Source organism: Syngnathus leptorhynchus, chromosome 16 (genome assembly GCF_054491065.1).
Source record: "Syngnathus leptorhynchus isolate UIUO chromosome 16, UIUO_Slep, whole genome shotgun sequence".
In the NCBI taxonomy this organism is placed as follows: domain Eukaryota; kingdom Metazoa; phylum Chordata; class Actinopteri; order Syngnathiformes; family Syngnathidae; genus Syngnathus; species Syngnathus leptorhynchus.
The window spans coordinates 4,040,309-4,061,031 of NC_141210.1; the positions used below are offsets into that span (position 1 = coordinate 4,040,309).

The 20,723-nt window shown below is 43.9% G+C and overlaps 1 long non-coding RNA gene across 2 annotated transcripts; it reads left to right on the plus strand.

The window, feature by feature from the left end:
- Nucleotides 1–206: 206 nt before the first annotated feature.
- Nucleotides 207–6,462, plus strand: LOC147044212 (uncharacterized). Of its 2 annotated transcripts, none has more exons than XR_015068558.1 (3): nt 207–320; nt 844–913; nt 6,366–6,462. It is a non-coding gene; the product is annotated as an uncharacterized LOC147044212 (long non-coding RNA). The 2 variants fall into 2 exon arrangements; XR_015068557.1 differs by lacking the exon at nt 6,366–6,462 and adding an exon at nt 1,797–1,879.
- The last annotated feature ends 14,261 nt before the right edge of the window (nt 6,463–20,723 follow it).

Genomic DNA, 20,723 nt, shown 5'->3' on the forward strand with positions numbered 1-20,723 from the left:
GGTGACCGCTTGGTGTGGGGAGCCTGTCGCCGAGGAAAAGGACCCGCAGATCCTGAGGATGGGCGCGATGGCTGGAGCGGCGGGCGCGCCAGGCAGAGACCCTCATACACTTGGACGGAGCTCCTGGCTGCGCTCGCTCGGTGGCAGCGCACGCACAAACCACTTTGAGGAAGCTGGCGTGGCGCGCACTGAGCCAGACAGTCAGCGCGCACTTCCAAACACTCTCTGACTTGTGAGCAGAAGACAGAAGGATGCGAGAGGGAGTCTGCAGGGATGGAGGGAGGGCGAGAGAGAGAGAGAGAGAGAGAGAAAGTGAGAGAGTGAGTTGCGACCACCAGATGTGTGTTGTGTGTGCGGCGTGTTTTTGAAGCTAGATTCTCAGGCTTGGATTCTTATAAGGTGCTAGCAGTGGGTAATAACCGAGTGTGAGACAAGAGTGGCTCCATCCCCTCCCTTTTTCTCTCTCTCTCTCTTTCTTTCATCACTCACTTCCCCCTTCTTTCTTCAACTCTCACCTCGCTCACCACCTTTCTCAAATTTTTTTGATTTCCCACTTTTGTTGATTCATCGTCTCAGCGGTCTCCAGCTTCTAAAAATAAGGACGGAGCCACACGCGAGGAGAACCTGATGTGATTCCGTGTAAACATGCAGCACATTTGGACTGAATAATGTTAATAACGAGACCCGCGGACAGCTATTAAGGGGCCTCGTGGCCTGTAATTGAAGTTGAACGTGAAGCCGCCTCAGAAGTGGATCGCAAACGAGTCGCCCTTTGCGTGAAATGTCAATGTGATGTATCATCAGAAAGATCACTTCCTATATTTTCGTCCTCTGTCTTTGTAGAGAATTCCACACTGAGAGACGGACAAAGAGGGCGAGGCATTGACAGACAGAGAATCATTTCTTGTTGAAGGTAATAAACTTTATTTATTTTTTTAAGGGTAGCTCTTCCGGGACCTCCGACATTGACGTTGTGCTGAAGTTATCCCTTTGCTCAAACGGGCTGACACCTCCTCTTATTGGCATCTATGATATAGATTTTCAGGTTTATATCAAATTAAGGCTGCCGGGGTGTGGGTGGAAAAAAAAAAATCTATATGCAGCAGTAATGTTATTTGGATGATATTTTCATCCTCTGGGAGTGACACAAAGTAAGATGGAAGCAAAAAAGGATGTTTGCTGTTGTTCGGCGGTTGCTGTGGCTAATTAGACAAATGCACCATGGCAACATACTAATAACAGATTTGGTAGTTATGTTTCAAATAAATCCTGGCTGTGTAACCGTTGATCATAAAATGCATATTGTGGAATCTGTTTCCTCGTCAAAGATGAATGTAGACACTCATAGACATAGACATTGTGAGATTTTTAGATTTTGTTTTTGCATCAAAAGAAAAGTCAATGTCAATGAGCTGAAAATTGAAAATGCTTGTGTTATATTGTCAGTCTGCAAGTGTTGCTGCATCATTTGTGTTCAAATAAGCATAGTAGCCACATGCCGATGTTTAAATGGCCAAGTTCTTTCCCGTCCAAGTATGAGTTTATGGAACTTGCTTTTGGAAACTAAGAAAGTCCCTCCTGCCAACTCCTCCAAAGTTGGAAGCAATTGTTCAAACTGGACAAGGAGTCCAGACAAAGCGTTTATTGATGAATTAATCGATTAATGGGGTGTGTTTCAAGGCTTCCTTCTTCACAATTGGCATTTCCAACGCTGACGTCAGCACATTTTACAGTTTCTGGCCTCAGCCTCCGAGCGATCACAAGTTGGACAAACGTACTCTTGGCTTCTCTTCCAGAAAATCAACATGGACTTTTCCTGGCTGGCACCGGCCCGCTGGACTGAACTCTTGCGACAGATTGAGACGGATCAGCGGTTGAAGTTGTCTTTGTACGACTCGTCTCTTCATCGTGACCAAACTATCAAAGCGGTGCTTTGCCGCCGGTCCGTGTCTAATTTTCTCGGTGAGCAAATAACGCATCGGAACGTCCTCTTCCAAATACCCGTCACACAGCAGGTGTGCCTGCAATGCATATTTACCTTATTGTTTTAGTCCTCATAACGGAGCTGGAGTTTACCTATATGAGGAAGCACACAGGCCGTAAATTGGTTTTACGGTTTGTTCAAGGAGGGGAGGGGGGAAGAGGCGATGGCGGCTGTTTGCTCCCGACACCTGCTGCCTGGACCTGCCAGTCACATGGGCCAAGACCCAAACCGCAATCTCACGAGCAAAGGGATCACCAGGAGAGAAGAAGACAAACTAAAAGACAATGCAGAAGAATGTCGTTGCTGAGTTTCACATCATCTCAGATTTAATAGAAGCACATTTTAGCTTATATTTTGTTCACAGGGCGCAGTTGTGATTCAATGACTAGTTCCAGATTTGGCCCATTGGGCACCGCTGGCGTTTTGCGAATGTCTTCGCTGTCATTTTGACACCTCCAGCTCAGTGGGAACAGTGTGGTTGCGAAACCCGGCTGTGTCGTAATTCCTGAAGTCCAACCTTGCACTTGATCTTAAGGAAGGAAGTAAGAATGAGTCGATTTATTTTATTTTTTTGTGTACTGTGAAGACACGGCAGTCAATCAAACAATGACAGCGGAATGAAAGAAAGAAATGGAATAAAAGCAACAACAACAAAAAGCAGGAAATCACTACGTCAGTCATCCGAAAGACTTTCAAAGCCCGACGTGCTGTTGTTTTCCGCGCTTCCAAAGGAGGCAGGCTGAGGCAGAACAAATGTTTCAGAAGATGCACAGGGGACAGAAAGCACAAAACACGTGCAAGAGTCTTCAAGGATTCCATTTTTTTTTAGAAAGAGAAAGAGAGAAGTTTAGCAGGTCAAAGAAGCAAAACAACATCACAAGCGGGCACAGTCATCCGCACTCTGATTGCTTCCCTTGTGTCGCTCCTGCCCACCGCCTATCAAAGAGCTCCTTTCACGAGAACACGCTAGGGGAGGGAGGGCACCAGTGGCGAGGGGGGCAACACAAAAGTGGGCACCGCACAGGAAGTCAAAACAGAAGATGAGGTCGAAGATGTATTCGTGGGTGTGGAGGAAGCCAGCGTTCTCTCGCTTTACGTACGTTAGTGCTCCTCTGAGGTCCCAAACGTGCTGGGAGATGTTCGCCTCAGCTGCACTTGCTAAAACTAATGTATTTATTTGTGTTATTTTTAGAGTGGAATGAATTTCCTCATGAAACAACACAAATATTCGACTGTCTCTTTGTACAGTTTTAACAGATAGCCCCCAAAAAAAGGGATTTTTCATTCCCGCTTTTAAACTCACAAGTCAAGATACTTTTTTTTTTTTAATATTAAGTCATTCAAGTAACATTGTCCCAATAATTTTGCACAGTAATGTCCGTTCTGCTTGCATGCTGAGAAAATGAATATGCATATGAATATGAATATTTGCCTTACGCTCGTTCTGCCTCAGTGATTTTTGCTGACTTGCACTATAATGCGCACAACATCCAGGTAGTGTCCAGAAACAGTGAAGGACGCCCCCCCCCCCCCCCCCCCCACACACACACACACACACACACACACAGATGACCGTGAAGCTGTGTAGTAGTCTGCATCCATGCATAGATCAAGCGTGACGTCTGCCTTGTTTTCCTAAAGTCACGTGACCGTGTTGCCATTTTGGCGAGGAGACATAAACACATCCCGTCCCGAACTTGTTCAGTCCCTAAAGATGTAATTTACGGTTCAATTTAGATGAAGGGAAAGAACTTTGTTCACCTGTCCGCATTGAATGCTTGGTAGAGTTGCTGGCAGCTGCCAGGGAGATAACATTGTCAGAGTGTTTATTTTGTTCAGCTGCCCTCCCTGGTGCTTTTTGTGTTCTTATGTAGGCCATTACTTGTACTACTGCCTTGAGGCTTCAGTCAGCTACCCAGAGAAAGTGCAAGCCTTCGGACCCGGTGGAGGAATGGCGGTTCAAAAATAGTTGGGACTTCAGCATGTTCAGTGGGAGTGGTGGCTGGAGAGTTGACAGTTTGCTGCCAATGACTAACCCATTTTTGAAAAAATAAATAAATACCCCAGTCATAAAAAACTTGGGCATTACGAGCCTGTTCTCCAAATAGGTCCCAAGTGTGCTTGCTTCAAGCTGTTTTGTCTGTACAAACAACATTTAAAACAATATATATTATAGACATTATCATATTTAAACCCCAAAATGTTTAACACAATCTTGTAATTTGTTATTAGAAAGTCCAGTTGCTTATGCAAAGACCATCAACTGGCTAACAAAAGTTAACATAGACAAAGATACTAGATAAGTAATATCATGTTTTTTAATGATGCTTTGAAATGAACTAGCTATGAGAGTTGGTACCTGCTTTGAAATGAGCATTAGCAACTAGTTACAAGAGTTACTTGCTACCGAGCCACTAACTAGCATGGGTAGCTTCAATGTGGACACATATTACCACTTTTTGGGTTATACCCTGCACCACAAGGTTGTGGTTAAAAATGCGAACTATGACCCAAGTTGTCCACAAGGCCGCTTTCATTTGTTTGGCCTCATGTGCGTGTTGTTGTTTCGTGTTGTTACATTGTAAGCTGATTAGCGCCGTAAGCTCCGAATACAAACTCTTGTAATATTTATGACTTAATGTAGTGAAAAGCAACGGCGTCGAGGCTCGCCTTCATGTCGTCTTTTCCCCTCAACTGAGCGGCAGAAAAAAAAAGCCTCGGGGAAGTTGCTCTTTAACCCTTTCAGCGAGGAGAAAGTCGCTGATCCAGGTATCGCCATAAATACGCCACATCGAGCGTCCACGTGTGATTCATGCGCGCGTCGTCGCCATCTGCCTCACCCGCGGCGTCTGTTAGCTCGCCCGCTCTCTCCATTCTTTTCCCCCTCGCCGCCGTCCAAATGACGGCGTGACCTTTCTACCTGGGCCAGCGCCGTGGCGTCGGTCACAGCCGGAGCACCAAACTCATCTCCTCGCTAAACGCTCCACGTGGCGCCTCTCTCTTACTTAGCTCACGCCTCTCTCCATTTTCCCACCTCGCCGTGAGGAAAGGTCACACTTGTGCTCGCATGTGATTCATGATTAGCGGCAGTTATTGTTCGTATGCCCCACAACACAATTATCAGCAGTGTAATGTATGTATGAATTCTCTTTTGCAGCCACTGTAGCCTACTTTACTACTTTGCACTTGAACTCACTGGATTGAACTCATTTTAAGGCTGTTGGGTTTGTGGCTCTCGGGCTTTTGTGGCCCCATTGTTCATTTCTTTCGTGCTACGACAACGTCAGTGCTTTTCATTAGTTTTTCATTAATAGCTATATAAGAGGATGGTGTCAAGAAAATTGTGACTCGAGTTGCTTAATGTTGTGTTAACACGGAGACTATTAAATGGTAAAAAAAAACAAAAAAACACCACAGATAGTATGTGAAGTGACACTTATGTTCTCTTTTATTCTGCCCTTCTTGTTGAGTGACCCGAAGAGGTTCGTGCTCGATTTGCTTCGTGCCGTCACAAGCTCAGCTGACACAAACCACAAAGGAATACTTAGCAACTTTAGCACAGATATCTTGGAGCGACATACACTAGCTCGTATGCTCTTTGTGCTTAGAAAACTTGTAAGGTAAAACTTAAGTAGGTTGGAAAACAGTATGTGGAGGGTTCAAACGGTTGGTTGCTTTATTGTTGTGAAAAATGGTTTGGTTATTTCAGTCTTTCTCACAAGTGCTTTCACACTGAGAGCTGTTGTATAAAGTGATAAATGTATCAGTTTTTGCTATGTGACTTAATAATTATCTATCTCTTTTCACGCCAATTATTACCTTAAAATTAGCTTGCCTAAAGTTATTTTTGTCCTAAAGACTGCAACAAACTAACACTAACCAAAAACAACACTGTCTCATGTTAGTTTTACAGTTTTGCTTTTACCGTGTTGTTGAGCTGCACTTTGAAGCCGCATAAAATTACAATTCTGAGCGGCCATTTTCCCCAAATCTCATTGGCCAGCTGCCCCATTTGCCCTTTCAGCTGAATTTACAATGAGATTTGACTATCGTGCCGCGGGACATCCTGGCGGCTCGTTTATGTATCAAATAGTCTTCAGGGAGGAGAGACTACATCGCAACAACATCATTAATGTGAGAGTCATTAATCGCGGTGCGCAGAATGTAGGAATAATGAGACCACCTCGTGATTAGTCTTTTTGTATGGCAAATTTATTATTAATGCTAGGAAACAACTATGGGAAGCGGAGCATTTACGCTGAAATTGTGTTTGTTTTGTGTGTGTGTGTGTGTGTGTGTGTGTGTGTGTGTGTGTGTGTGTGAGAGAACATGTGGTAACTTCGCAGTAACCGCTGACCTTGTCCTGCTTCCTTTCCTCCAGATGAACATCCTCTCAGAGCACCTGACAACGCGACTGAAGCCAAAAAACATCCCCCGACGAGGGCAAGAGGTGGAGCGCAGAGGGGGAGCTCCCCCCCCCCCCCCCCCCCCCATGCCCCAAACTCCCACCCACCCTCGGTGAGAACAGCATGGCACTTCATTTAAATTCTGCAAGCAGACATCCCATAAATCAGCAACATTCTGACTAATGGCTTCTCCGTTGAGGGAAAACTTGCGCCTCGCTGCCTGGAGACGACGCTGCGCGCTACAAAAAGTGTGTGCCATGTTTTTTTTTTTTGTGCCGGTGTGTAATTGTGCACTTTGACCACACAAAGCTCCCATGCGCTGCTCCACAATTAGCACTCATAATTCTAAAGTGTGACGTCAAAATGCGACGCACTAAGGTAACCTTGTGTGGCAAAGAATCTCCTGTAGGTAATGCGTACATTTCAATTATTTCATTTTAAAGTTCAAAACATTTTACTTGACTAGATTAGATTCACTCTATTACTTAGGGCAGGGGTGGCCAACCTGTAAGAGACTAAGAGCCACATTTTTTACTGTGTTACCACAAAGAGCCACATCATACACATTATTATAAAGTCCTGCTTTTTTTCAATTCTACTGGATTTCATGTTCTCATGTTTTAATTGATCTTGGACTCAATTTGATTATGTTAGCTTCATTTATTATACTTTTATTGTTGTTTAAAATGAATTATTGTTATGTAAATGAGTTGAGATGTTTCATTCTCATCAGAAAGAAGACAAGCTGCTATTTGGTGATGTTGAGAGTCCTGGAATGAGCATCAGAAATGCAGATCTCCTGGAACTTGACCATCAGGTCCATCAATGTGATCAGGTGTGTTTGTAGTTGTTACAAAGTCAGTATTGTGTTTTTGTTGTCTATAATCAATAATCCTATCATCATCAAAAATCTGATCACTTGAACAGTGAATAACTGTGCACACGTAGATAACATAAAGGGGCTGAGCATGGTACCCTGTGGGATGCCAGTGTTTGATCAAGCACCTGTCCCAGATGTGCACTTTTCAACATAGTACCAATTTGAGGAGATCTGAGTTCACGCTATTGTGTGGTGACATTCCTTGTGATGTTGCACACACATCCTGTCCAGACAGGAGCAGACAAGCTGAGGTTGAGGTCAGTGTGTGTGACATGTTCGCATTGTGATGAGACACAGCACCTCGGGGTCCGCGTTTGCGTCCTCGTGTAACCCCCCCGCCCTCCCGGCACATCACTTCCCATGCGGCGGCATGTTAGATGCGCACGCCATGCCACTCCGTGATCACACACACACACACACACACGTCTAAAGACAATCTGTATGAATATATTTCACGGCCTATTGCCGACTGGAATGTCCATCATCTCCGTCCGACCAAGTGTGTCGTTTTTTCAGGAGAGAAATGCGGCGAGCAGGTGGTTGCACGAGACTCACGGGCAAGTCCAACTGTGGCCCTGCGATAGGAGTCCTCTCCAGCCACTCGGAGCGATGCGGCCCAACTTGTCGAGCTCGCTACACAGGCTCAGCAGCATGACGCCACAGGCACGGTGTGAGAGAACACAATAAGAGCAAAGTCTCAGATGCGAGGGGGTCACGTCTCATGTTAAAGCTTCCCTTTCGATCCTGTACTACCCCCCGACCCTCCATCCCTTTTGTGTGTTTTTTTTTCCATCTCCCGTAATCCAATCTCATTATCCCCATGAATGGGAGGCTCGCTGTGTGAATCCATTAAGAACGCCTCTTTCACTGTGTGCAGCCACTCTTTTTTTTTTTTTTTTCCTCCTAATCTCTCTAACCCCGTGGGATTAATCACCCACGGAGAACAGAAATCGACCCGTTTAATCGCTAAGAGATGTGACAAAAGGGCTGCGGGTGGAGAGGATGTGCTGGGAAATTATCGGCCAATTGATATTCACCGAAGAGCGAGCGGGAGCGTAGTTAGTATGAATGCCGTGTTGGAATGCTTGCCTAATTAGTTCAATTATTACCTTCGGCAAATCCGCACACGGATACATAAAGTCCGGCTGGAAGTGACCACTTTGCTCATCTGTAATCTTATCTGACGCAAAATGGCCTTTAAAAAAAAAAAAAAGCACGTATTTACACCGGCAAATACCTAAACTCAGTCAAGGCTGCCCCTTTACGGATTTGGACGGTGCCAGAATATGTGGCTCAGTTCAGTAAATGTTGGATGACACCATTCAGCCATCGTGCTCCCTGTGACATCTCCATCGAGCTACTTTGAAAGCCATTTCCCCCCACTTTCTCCTTTAATTGGCCATAAATGTCACGTCAAGGTGACAGCCATCTCTCACCTTGACATGCCGGCAACTTCGCCTCATTCCTGCCTCTTAGAAAAAAAACAAAAAAAAAAACCTTGACGTGATGTGTCAGCGCGCCTAATCGTCGTCGCTGTTTAAGTTGGACTAAAAAGTTTAGACCTGCAGCAAAATTGGAGGGGGTTGTTATGAAATATTAATAAACCGTCTGGAGAGTACAGTAGATCATGAGCGGGGCCAAAGTGGCGTGGAAGCTGAATACACGATGGGCCAAAGTGGGCCGGGGGCTGTGTGGCGTTCGCTGAGCATTCATTAACCTTTCACGGCTGCTGCGCCTACCTGCGCACCACTCTTTATTCAAAAGATGGCCGCCACCCGTCCAAGCGTTATCTTGAAATTCAGTCCAATTCCCAGAACGGCGCTGGTATTGAAATCGTTTCCAAGCGCGCCGGGGATGCCAGGGAAGGGTGGGGAGGGGGGGTGGAAAGGTCAGTTTGGATCGGGGTTCGAACCCGCGAACTTCAGCCTTCCAACCTAAACTTGATTTGAATTGCAAATGTGTCAGCAGTCGGTGCTTCAGACTGCAGGAGGGAGGGGGAGTGGTCACGTGAGGGGATGAGGTACTGCTTGCTGCCAGAGCGGATTTTTCTCTTGAGAATTTAGTGGGATTTTCACCAAAAAAATGTGTTATAATTAGTGGGAAGTTGGGCTGAAGCAAAAAATAATCAAATTGTGATTTCCCCCCCCCCTTGCTATTGCAATTTAATATCTGAACTGCTTTTTAAATGTCTTGCACTGAACTTTCTTCTTTTTATTTTTTTACTGGATCTTCTCATTGAATTTCCTGTCAAATATTTATAGCTTACAATATTTGTAAGAAGAAAAATGTTTTTCCTGGTGGCCTTTTGGGTGGGAAGGCATTGATTTTTAGGGGATGTTTAGCACACAAGTCCCCACATGGGCTAGATTACAGGTTTTGGTGTGACAAAGTGAAAGGACGAGCAAGAGCTGTCAGGCAAGTGGCGAGGCTCGATATGGTTTATTTTGTGCCATCGGCGGCCTCTAATCATACGCCGACCGCTCCGAAATGTGTTTGTGTCACAGTGACACACCGTGTGAGTCGTTTTGTTGTCCCGAGCCACGTTCCTCTCGCTTTTCATAGGCTGATGAGAATGATAATAACTCGCCACTTGCTAACGATGATAATGAGGCATTTCTCTGAAGGATATTAAGATGGTATCGTCATCCTCTGACACGCAGGGCGGTGGCAGTGTGTCTAATTACGAGGCGGCGGCGATCCCGACGGCTCGTCTGTTTGAAGAATATGGCAACTGTACAGCTTCTTCTACAATTCTTCTTTTTTTTTTTTACGGTAAGTCAACATCATTTGTTTCAAATAAGATCAAACAGTCATTGCAAGAGAGGAAGTCAACTGGAATATAGTCAGCAGAAAGTTTGACAGCCACTTAGAAAAACATTCCCAAAAATAGAAAAAGAAAGATGATTTATTTTGAAAATGTGAGTAAAAGTTTTCAACAAATTTAAATAGTTTTGATTGTTTGGCCACTTACATCGTTGCTAGGTAGAATTCTTGGGGCATGATAACTTGTGCCCCTCAACCCCATTTTAGAAAAAAATGCCAAGATCTAAAACTCTCCCAACTAAGACTGCATTGGTCCTGAATTCTTGGTCAGTTTTTGCCCCTCAAGCTAAATATTATTATTATTTTTTTAATTTGCCAGTCAGACTTTCTATTCCGTTTCCTTAGCTACGGCGTAATATCCTTAGCAGTGGATGCTGCTGTCCCTTACAGTGATTAGAATGCAAAAGGATGCCAAAAATATATCCACAGTATGTTTCAGAAACTGTAAAGCATACATAAGTTACAAGTTATTGCTTCGACTATAGCTGAACATTAATAGTAATATCAAAACGCCGACACATTTATCGTACCGCGTGCACATTCATTTATTTTCTCCTCCAATTCTCACTGAGAGGTTGCGATTCATGGCCTTGGCCGCAACAAGCCAGCAGGGAATGATTGAGATCTTTTAGCCTCGCTTTTGATGAGCTCCCACTGCGTCTATTATTTACATTTTTATTTACATGGCTGTCTATACGCCGCCGTAGCAGCAGCACAATCGTCCTTGGCGTCATATCATGACCCCGGCGGCCTTCTTAACATTTTCGCCCTAAATTCTTGAGGAATTCTTTGCTCCCTACTTGTTCCACACGTTGACGCCCCCCCCCTCCCCCATCAATAACAATTAGAAGCTCCGGCTGCACTACATGCGAATTGTCCTGCCTCGTTATTGTTTCAGTCACTCACAGCATATCAATGCTTAACGGGGAAATTAGCATGCACGCTAGCAACGTGAAGTGACACCTCGCCGCGCCCTCCCTGCGCTCTCGGGTCGCTTCGGTTAGAAACGCACACGGGGAGGCCATTAGTGAGGAGGGGAACATGACTTCAAATTTGAATCCAAGCTCTCAAATCTTTTCAGATTTACTGCATTGTTGCACCTTTCGACAAGGATAACCACCCCAGTATATTGCACTATAAAACGCTCTACATAAATTATTTTGAAGCCTCATAGATTGCCGCTTTGAAAGCTTGTTCTTAATGAGGAACACAGAAAATGTAATTGTGGTTGAATTTTACATTTCAGAGCAGGTATGATATATGAAAGATGCAATTCAGGCGGTGTGTTCCCATGAAGGTGCGCTATTGCTTATTTTGAGTTTCTCCCCCGTAGTGAAGACATTTTTCTTTTTCCGCAGACTTGCATTGTGCGCATGAATAACAACGAATCGGCGGGCCGCCGTTGCTCGCATAGACTCCCGTCTTAACCTTATACATGATGAATCAAAACGACATTTATGCAGATGAGGACGGAAGATGAAGGAGGGGAAAACACAGGGGTTGTTTTGGCTTCCCGTCTCCTCTCTGGAAGCACCTGAGAGTATCGGAAGCGGAACGAGGCCGAGGCTTTGGGGAGATATCTTCATCGCCCCTACAAAAGGAATGCCAGAGGAGGGCGACTGGCGCCGAGTCCGGCCTCGGCGGCTTAGGGGGGCCGCCATCTGGCGTGTGTCATTGAGGCCGCACTGTATAATGCACCCCAACCTCTCTTTCGGACCTCCTCGAGAATCTGCGGTGGGATTATGTACTGCGAGCTGCTAATAATGGTGACGAGTCTCATGGGCTCATGCTCCCGAAGCAGCGGCGCAATAAAGCCAGGAGCTAGCAAGTGCACGGCTGTTTAATGGAAAGGGAAGCTTGTGAGCTGCCACGCTTTATTTGAAGGCAGCCTCTGTTTGAGTACCCACCCCCCTCCTCCCCCTCTGTAGACCTTTGGAGGAGATCTGACATCTTTTGCTCCTTTTCACATGGGCCACTGCAGACACCACACAGTGAGCAAGATTTTCAGAGGTGAAATATGAGAAGATAAAGAAACACAAGTCTGATTTTGGTTACCGGGCACTTTGGCATTAACCGGCAAAAGCCAAAATGAAATTCACTAGATTGGAAAATCTAAAAATCAAATTGTAGCCCTTATAGAAACATAGAAATGTGCACACAAAAAATATTTTTTACTTTTTCATTTTACACCATGATCACTACTCTATATTAAATGTAAAATATTTCAAATTTTATCCACTGCTATTTTGGTAACAAATAATATGACTAAGTATTAATTTTCTTAGGAGGGATATTTAGACTTTTTATATCAACTGCTGCTTTGTTCCTTTCCTTTTTTTTTTTTTTTTTTTAACTTTGTCTTTAGTGCTGCAGCCCAAACATCTCAAATGTCGTCTTTTACGATTCGGCGCCATCTGCCCGGCCCAGAAGTCAGGACGACGACGACACAACAGGGCCACTCTTGTGTTGTCTTGTTCTATTTATTCCTCGATAATGAGAAAGCAGCAGAGGGATCAGATTGCCGCTGCCAAACATTGACGCCCGTGAAAAAATCTCCCTCACCCATATGGCTCACCAGCGGGGGGCGGGGCTTGACTCCACCCACTGGGTGACAGATCTCAGGTACCACCAGGTCGCCGTGAGTCGTTACCCTTCCAGAAAAGTATTTCAAAAGATTTGATTCCCGCCATCATACCTCGCCTTCCCCCACATTAATCCCATTTTTTGGCCACGTGAGTGTGTGCTGTGAGACTAATTGCACACTCTTGGAAGGTTTGAGGGGGCACAGATTGAGGATGGCACGCGTGCAAATATTTAATTCAGCACCCGGCCATAAGTCGAGCGCCCGAGCTGAACTCGGGCGGGCAGCAGGCTGGCTCAAACCGGGCTCACATGTATAATCCCGTAAAAAGTCGTCTGATGTTGTGACACGCATGACGCAGTGCTCACTTGCCCCCCCCCCCCCCCCCTCCTAACCTCCCACGTGTCACTGAAGATTAAGCGTAATTACAAATTCTATCAAAGTCCGAGGAAAGAAATATTTCTCCATTCTACACATTGCGTAAATAACATCCCAAGGACCCCCCCCCCTGTGGAGAGGCCACCTCATGGGATCAACCCGAACGAGCTTGACGTCTTCATTATGGATCGCCCACCCCAGGCGGGATTACGCTTGTCTGGATCTATTACAGACATGCCACTAGATGTTCACCTTCAAGAAAACGCCCGGTGACAAAGTCGCGTAAATGTTTTTATTTCATAGAATCGAGAGTAATTCTGCCTTCATAAATGTATTTCTCATTTGAAGCGTGAACATTTTGAACCTTACACCATTCGGTACCTGTGACACGCACTAAACAAACTTGAGTGACATATTGCAAAAGTAACCACCCCTCCCTAAATGCATCCGAAGTGACTCAGCCGAGCTGGCCCTTCAACTGTTTAACATTTGACGAAACCTACCACTTTCTATTCATTTCCCGCCTTTCAGGCGAGGAGGAAATGAATCACGGTGCTGTCAAGAAGAGATGCAGGAGCAATAACAGCAGAAATAGGAGGGGGGGGACTTTCTTACAACTTGTCTTTTTAGTCCAGGAGGACGTTTTTTTGTATTTCCTCTTACGTGAGACATGTCCACCCAATTTCATGTCAGTGGGTAAAACTCAGTTGCAATTTCTCTTCAACTTTCCAGGGGGCGCCACTGAGTGACATTACAATTTCTAGTGTGGCAATATCCATGAAATTTGACTCCTACATGGATTTATTTGTCATCGAGGGCTAGTAGGAAGTCTCCAAATGATGTCTCGGATCGATGCGGTTGTTAAAATGTTCTCGTAATTGACGCTTTATGTGAACATAACATTAAATATACAGTCAATCGTCTCACCGCCGGGTGAGCTCTTTTTAAAGAAAGTCACGCTGATTAATACTTCCTGTGAGAGAAACATTAAAGCGTCTCACAGCTGTGCAACATATTGCGATATTTAACAAAGGAACATGCACATGATTTTTTTTTTTTTAAGTGTATAAAAGTTGTAACAAAGTGCTTGAAAATGAGCTATATTAAGTTATTGGTGTGAATTTAGTGTGTGATGGTCCATATGTGCCTTGTGGTTGCCTGGAGACCAGTCCAAGGTGGATTGAAATGGACATGTATGGCAGGGTTGTCAAAATTATTTTTGTCACGGTCATAGTCATAGTTTGCTTCAAAGGGCCATTAAAATTGTCAACCCAAATAAATGTATGAACGTCTCATATTGTATATATAGTATGGGCTACACAACAAACTGATGAATAACTCGTTTTCAAAACAGAGCCTAATAAAAATTGTTCAAATATTGAAATCAAATCTAATATTTAAAATTAGAAATTATTTTACAAAATTAACGGTAATAAAAAATGCTAACCAAAAAAAAGTGAAAACAATTTGAAATTCTCGAATTGACATGAATTCAATGCACAACTTGTCTCCGTGGGCCACCCAAAATAATGTGGCGGGCCGTATCTGGCCCCTGGGCCTTGACTTTGACAGCTGTGATGTCTGGGGTTACTTTTTTATAGAGGATTTACAAATTATCTGTGTGGCTAATTGTGAGGTCCAATACATTGGATTTAGATTTTCATTGTCATTGTGGAACACACAACAAAAGCCCCAGACTATAGAATTGAATAACTGAAAAGAAGAGCAAAAAAATATTTATTTCCATCCTTTTCATGTGCACGCTTTCGTTGCCTTTAGCTTCCTCGCGCTATCTCCTCTCACCTCGCCGAGCAGTCGAGGTCTGCCATCTGCGCAGGTGCCATCGGGTGATGATGTGCCAGGTTCTGACTGGAGGAGAATTGGCCCGGGGTGCATGACTTGCAGGGCCATTGGCACAGGCACTCACACTCTCTCCAAGCGAATTGAGAAGTGAAGAAAACAATTAAAGGAAAGGCTGCGCTGTGAGAGGAAGTGAGAGCCTGAAGGGACGTGTTGCAGATATTACACACTTAAGCCAATGGAAAGCATGAGCGTGTCGGTTTATTCTGCGGGTTTATACACAGGTGGCAGGGTTTTTTTTTTTTTTCTTAGAGAAATCTGATCCACTTTTTTATTGGACACTTTGGCTCGGCAAAATACTCACGAGTGATGACTAGAGGCCAAAGATTGCTGAATTGGGAGCAGTTGAAGATGCAGTTTATCCACAATAATCCACCTCAGATTGGTTTTGAGCCACGATCAGTTTAGAACTCTTTATCAGGCCTGTTTCAAGATGAAGGGGCCGAGCTTGGCAAGTCTATCACAACGGGTAGTTTTCTTTGTTTTCTACTTGTGGCTGTTTTGTAGACGAGTGCAGTTAGAAATGGGCGTTTGCGCCGTCGTGGGAGTGAACATAGCTAAGTTGATTCTGAAAGGGCTGACATTTTTCCCTTAGTATTTGGAGAGGATATTTTTTTCTGATATTTGTCCCTTAATATTTGGAGAGGATTTATTTCTAAATTACATACACACCGTATTTTCTTATGCAATATGGCGGAAATACAAATTAATTGGAAATGTTTCAAAAATTTGTGTTATAAATGATCCATGCTGATACAGAACAAAAAAAAAATTGGCTCACTTGAAATTAATGGTAGAAAATATTTTTTGCTGCCTTCAGTAGATAAATTAAAAATAGTCAAGGTATAGAAAATGTAATTGTATTTTACCTAATTTAATTTTAATGTCATATATAATTTATATTTTTTTTATTGTAGTTTGTAAAAAAAAAAAAATTTTCACTTTTGCACAACAGACGTGGTCAGCTGGCCTTCCATGCTGCAAAAAGTGACAGTCGGGCTTTTCCTTGAAGAAGTACTTTTCAAATTAAACTTTGCATTGGAAGGAGCCAAAGGCCTTCTCCACTGTTGAGTAAGCACATATCCGCTGCCGTGGCATATTGCAGCCGTAATCACAATGTGTCACCAAGATGTATTATTAGCATCATTGGCCCTAAACTGGCGTTATGACGTGTCAGGGACATCGGGCCAACGCGCCGGTCGACCTCGCGACCATCAATCTTCCCCATCACGCCAGCCGCCTACTGCTTTTTAAATACGTGCATTATAGCCACTTTTTTTTTTTTTTGCGTGGGGAGGAAAAGTGGAATTAATTAGCGCTTTTCAAAATGCTCCAGTGAGTGATAACCTTTCAGTGGGTATCAACTCAAATGTGCCATCTGGAGTTTTTAAATGAGCGCCATGGATGACTTTCCTTGCTTTTATTTTTTTATTCTTCTTGTTTATGCTCACCAGTCAAAATGTTACGGATGGGTCAGTTTCACGACCAGAACAGTTAGTTTTGCGGGTGCGTGGCAAGAATGTGTCTTTGACCTTAAGATCTGTATTGCTTGTGTTGCGGAGCCGATCGATCCGGCACGCGAGTGTCCCTGATTGTGCGCTTGTTGGCGTTTGGATCAATGCTGCCAGCCAGCACTTTCCATGTCCAATTAATCAAAATCACGCTTCAAGATTGTTGATGCATCTTTGGGAAAAAGCAACGTCAATTTTGGATTGGGATCAATTTTCAGACTTTCTTTTAATGCAGTCAGCTGTGACTATTGAGTTTTGCTTTACTGCATTTGAGTTTATGATTTTTTTTTTCTTTGTCTATCTTTTCAACCATTTTCATGCATTATTTGCTGTTATTATATTTTTTAAAAGTTTCCCCCAACATGGGTAGGACACAGGAATTTAGATCCAACTGTGTAGATTTTTTATTTTTATTTTTTTTTTAGTTAGAAAGTCAACTTGCAGTCACTAAGTAATACTCTTCAAATGTCACTGACATTGTCATGAGAACTGGGATGAAAAGAAAAGCACAGAGCTCATTACCTGCTCATTGAATGGAGATGAAATAGCTGCAATTCTTATTGGAAAAAAAAAAAAATCGTCCATCTTTATTAAAAACAGCCATATAAGGGAGGGGGGAAAAGTACTTTGAGGCCCTCTAACATGAGTGTGAAAAAACAAACAAGAAAAAGTGATAGGATAGCGAGATGTTATTGTGTGGGTGACAAATGAGCTTGGCAGCAAAGCAGCGAGCAAGCAGATTGACTTTATCAAAGGTGAAGAATCGGAAGAATATAACCATGGAAACAGTTAAGAGAAGCCACCCATTGCATTGAGCCCTGTTAAACTGTCAAGTGATGATAAAGGAAGTGTTTGGGGCGGGGCTTGAAGGGTATGCCCGCTAAAATAAGACAGTAGGGAAGCGCAGGAGCATAACACGGAGGAGGAGGGGTGGGGGGTCAAATCCATGACCATGCCCCCCGTGCGTCCGGCTGGCCCGTCGCTCCGGATTCATCATCAGTCAACGGCAAAATGTCATACGTTTCATCGCCTTACCCCGGGCGGCGCGCTTTTAATTGCGCCGGCCTGGCTAACTGACTGTGATGGGCACAGCTCGAGGTCTAGCATGTGGGGTGAGGAGGGGGGGAGGGGGCAGGTGAGGGGTGATTGTAGCGGCCAGCAACAAGACAAGAAAGCAATAAATTTGATAAATGATGGCAAGATTCACCGATAAGATGACCCCCCCCCCCTCTCTCCACACCTGTCTCACCCCTCCGAGCATCCTTCCAAGTTGTCCTCTTATTGAGCACTCGTCCGTTTACAGACCAGCGGCCCCCGACGGCTTTGCGATCGATGGGATTATGCTTCTTATAAAGTGGCGTGGGACGGAAGGCGGAGCCGAGGTCCAAAATGGCTTTGCTTTTTTACATCTGTTTTAATCAGCACAAAAATCTTTTGAACATATTTGAAATCGGCGTAAAAAAAAAACATGTAAAAAATTAAATACTGTGTTTTCCCTCCTGGCGGCAGCACTTCATCCCCAAATGTGTGCAGATCTGTGCATGTGGCGCATGCAGCGGACACAATCGATACCCTAGCGAGGATCCCGGTGTTTGTATTGCATTAATGCAAGAGTGAGGAGGCCTGTGTTTGTGAGTCAGGGGGATATGCAAATCGTCCGCATATTTGCATGCATACATGCAGCATCGCCGCAAAACAAAAAAAAATTTCTGTCTTGAAGGAATTGTATCCAAAAGAGTACATTGCATATTCCCCGTGTGGTAATTAGCGGAAGATATGCAAGGAGGGAAGCGAATTGGCGTTCAAGGGCCTTTTTGTGTATCGGCGCGCACCGATAATCAGAAATCAATGATGCCTCTCGTTCTGATTGCTTACTCAAACAACAAAAGCGTGGATGTATAGCGCATATATTAGCATATCTTCAGGCTTCCAACTTTGATGCTCACACTGATCGAGGAAAATATACTCACGCTGCTAGAAACATTCAGGGTTAGTTCTAAACAGGGGTGTGCAAAAAGGGGTGGGGGGCAATGACCACCCAGGGGGGCATACCACTTTTTGAGAGCGGGTGTGAGTACAAGTAATTATTTGAGTACTCGCCGATACTTCAATCACATACGTGGACTTAAACTATGGTTTAAACATAGCCATTAAAATTTGACGACACAAGACACACCACTGTGTAATTCTAATTTAATCTAATGTCTTTTCAAGTCACCCAGCAAATGCATATGGATATATCCTGCATACATTTGCATAATTGAGCCATCAAATTCTTTTTTCTTCAAAAAGTTTGCCCGAGCGCTATTTTTCAACACGCGTAATTCCCACAGATGGAGAAAAGCAAAAGTGGCGCGTGCTAATTGCAAGCCGCCAAACAGTTTGGCTTATTTTGACTCGACGTCGTCGTCTTCACTTCTCCTTTGTTGTTGTTGTTTTTTTGTCAAACAAACGTATTCCTGCGTGGCACAATATTGATTTGGCTCAGCCAGAGGATGACGACGAGTATTAATCCGTGCAAATCATCTCCCAGGCGTGCTTTTTATTCCTGCTCTCACCTCTGGCGCGTCACCCCGCCTAAGTTTTAGTTGCCGCTAATTTGAGCGAGCGGATGCGCCAGCATGCTCTGTCAACTTAAAGCCCCCCCCCCACCCCCACTCCACCCCTCTCGCCTTCTTCAGCGCGTGCCCTCTTCAAAGCGCACAAACACACACACGGGCCGATTAATGTCAAGGACTTTTGACTAAATATCGCACATGCAGATTAAAGCCATGTGTCCGGATGTACTTCCTCAGTTTTGCCCCCCCCCCCCCCCCCCCGTTTCAATGTAATCCCCCATCCTGCTTCCCCTAATGGATGTAATATTTACACTTAAACCATAATCGCTTAAACATTAATTTACAAGGCCATATTTGGCGCCGGCCGGCCCTGACAGCCTATTCATCATCGAGTAAATGTGCAGAAACCACCCCCCCCTCGCAGCAATCAATCAATACGCTCGTCTCCCGGCGAAACATCATTCCAGATACCCAAATTAATCACTGTGAAGTTTGCATAATGCCACCTTATACCTCGACCTCACTTGTTGGGAGGGGCCGTGCCTATTACTCTGCGTTTACCTTTGAAAACTGTTGGCATGACCACGGGGGATTAATCAGGCCTGCCCCCCCCCCGCTCTCAGTTCTGATGAATGTGTAGCGATGATGTGGAATATGGGATCGGAGATGAAGTATAAAGTTTAGAAAATGACTACGTCATGGTTTTCTACTGCACATCCTCCTCACAGTTCCAAAGTTTGGGCTTCCTGTAAGAGTAAAGGAAGAGTGGTGGTGGGGGGGGGGACTCGAGTCATGGCCCAGCCACTTAATAAACCGCCCAAGAAGAGGGTTTTAATCCAAAGTAAAAAAATATAGTGACATAAAACTCCAAAGCCGTGACGTCCCCATGCTCAGGATGCAAAGTGTTTGAGAAATGTAAATGTATTTACATGATATGTTAAAAGGTCATTCAAATAAAAGAGCAGTTATATAAAATGTGATTAAAAGTAAGAAATCAAAGAAAAAATAAACATAAAAAAGCTACTGAAAGTTAGCCTAAATATTATCTTTGGGAAAAAAGAATAAATAAAAAAAAAGAAGAAAAAAGGCACCAAAGCCTACACCTGTCCACTAGGTGTCACCAGATTGTTCTTTTGCCAATCAAGTTTCTTATTGCCATTTTCGGTCCTTGCTGCAATATTAGACCTTTTTAGAAATATTTGGTCTTTATTATATTCTAGTCTTTAATTCTCCTCTGTACATATTAGGATGCTAAAAGTTCCACATAAAACCTATAAAAAAAAAACAAAGATGACATTAATGCCATCTTTTTTAATCCTTTATTTAATTATCTCGACTCAATGATAATCCTCAATTAATAATACCTGCTTGTAATTTGAGTAGTTTTGCTTAATCTTCACTTTGAATTCAGCAGCATGCGTGCATGTTCACCACATCATTTGGATTTAAAAAAAAAAACAGCTTTGCTCGTCTCATGAGGACGACAAACGTACGTGGTATTGATGCCGCGCTCGATGTAATTGACTACGATTTTATCTTTAGCTCATTTTTCTTTCCATAAATGAATGATTATTATTAATATTTAGTTCTTTTGTCACCCGCTTAAGTGGTCTCGAAGATAACGATAGGGTAAAAGCAGGAAATTGGTCGTTTTGTAGCAGGAAAAGCCACAACCATTAAAGACAAACAACAATTTCTTACCCCCCCCCCATATCTTGTGCCCCAGCAATTCTGCCTAGCAA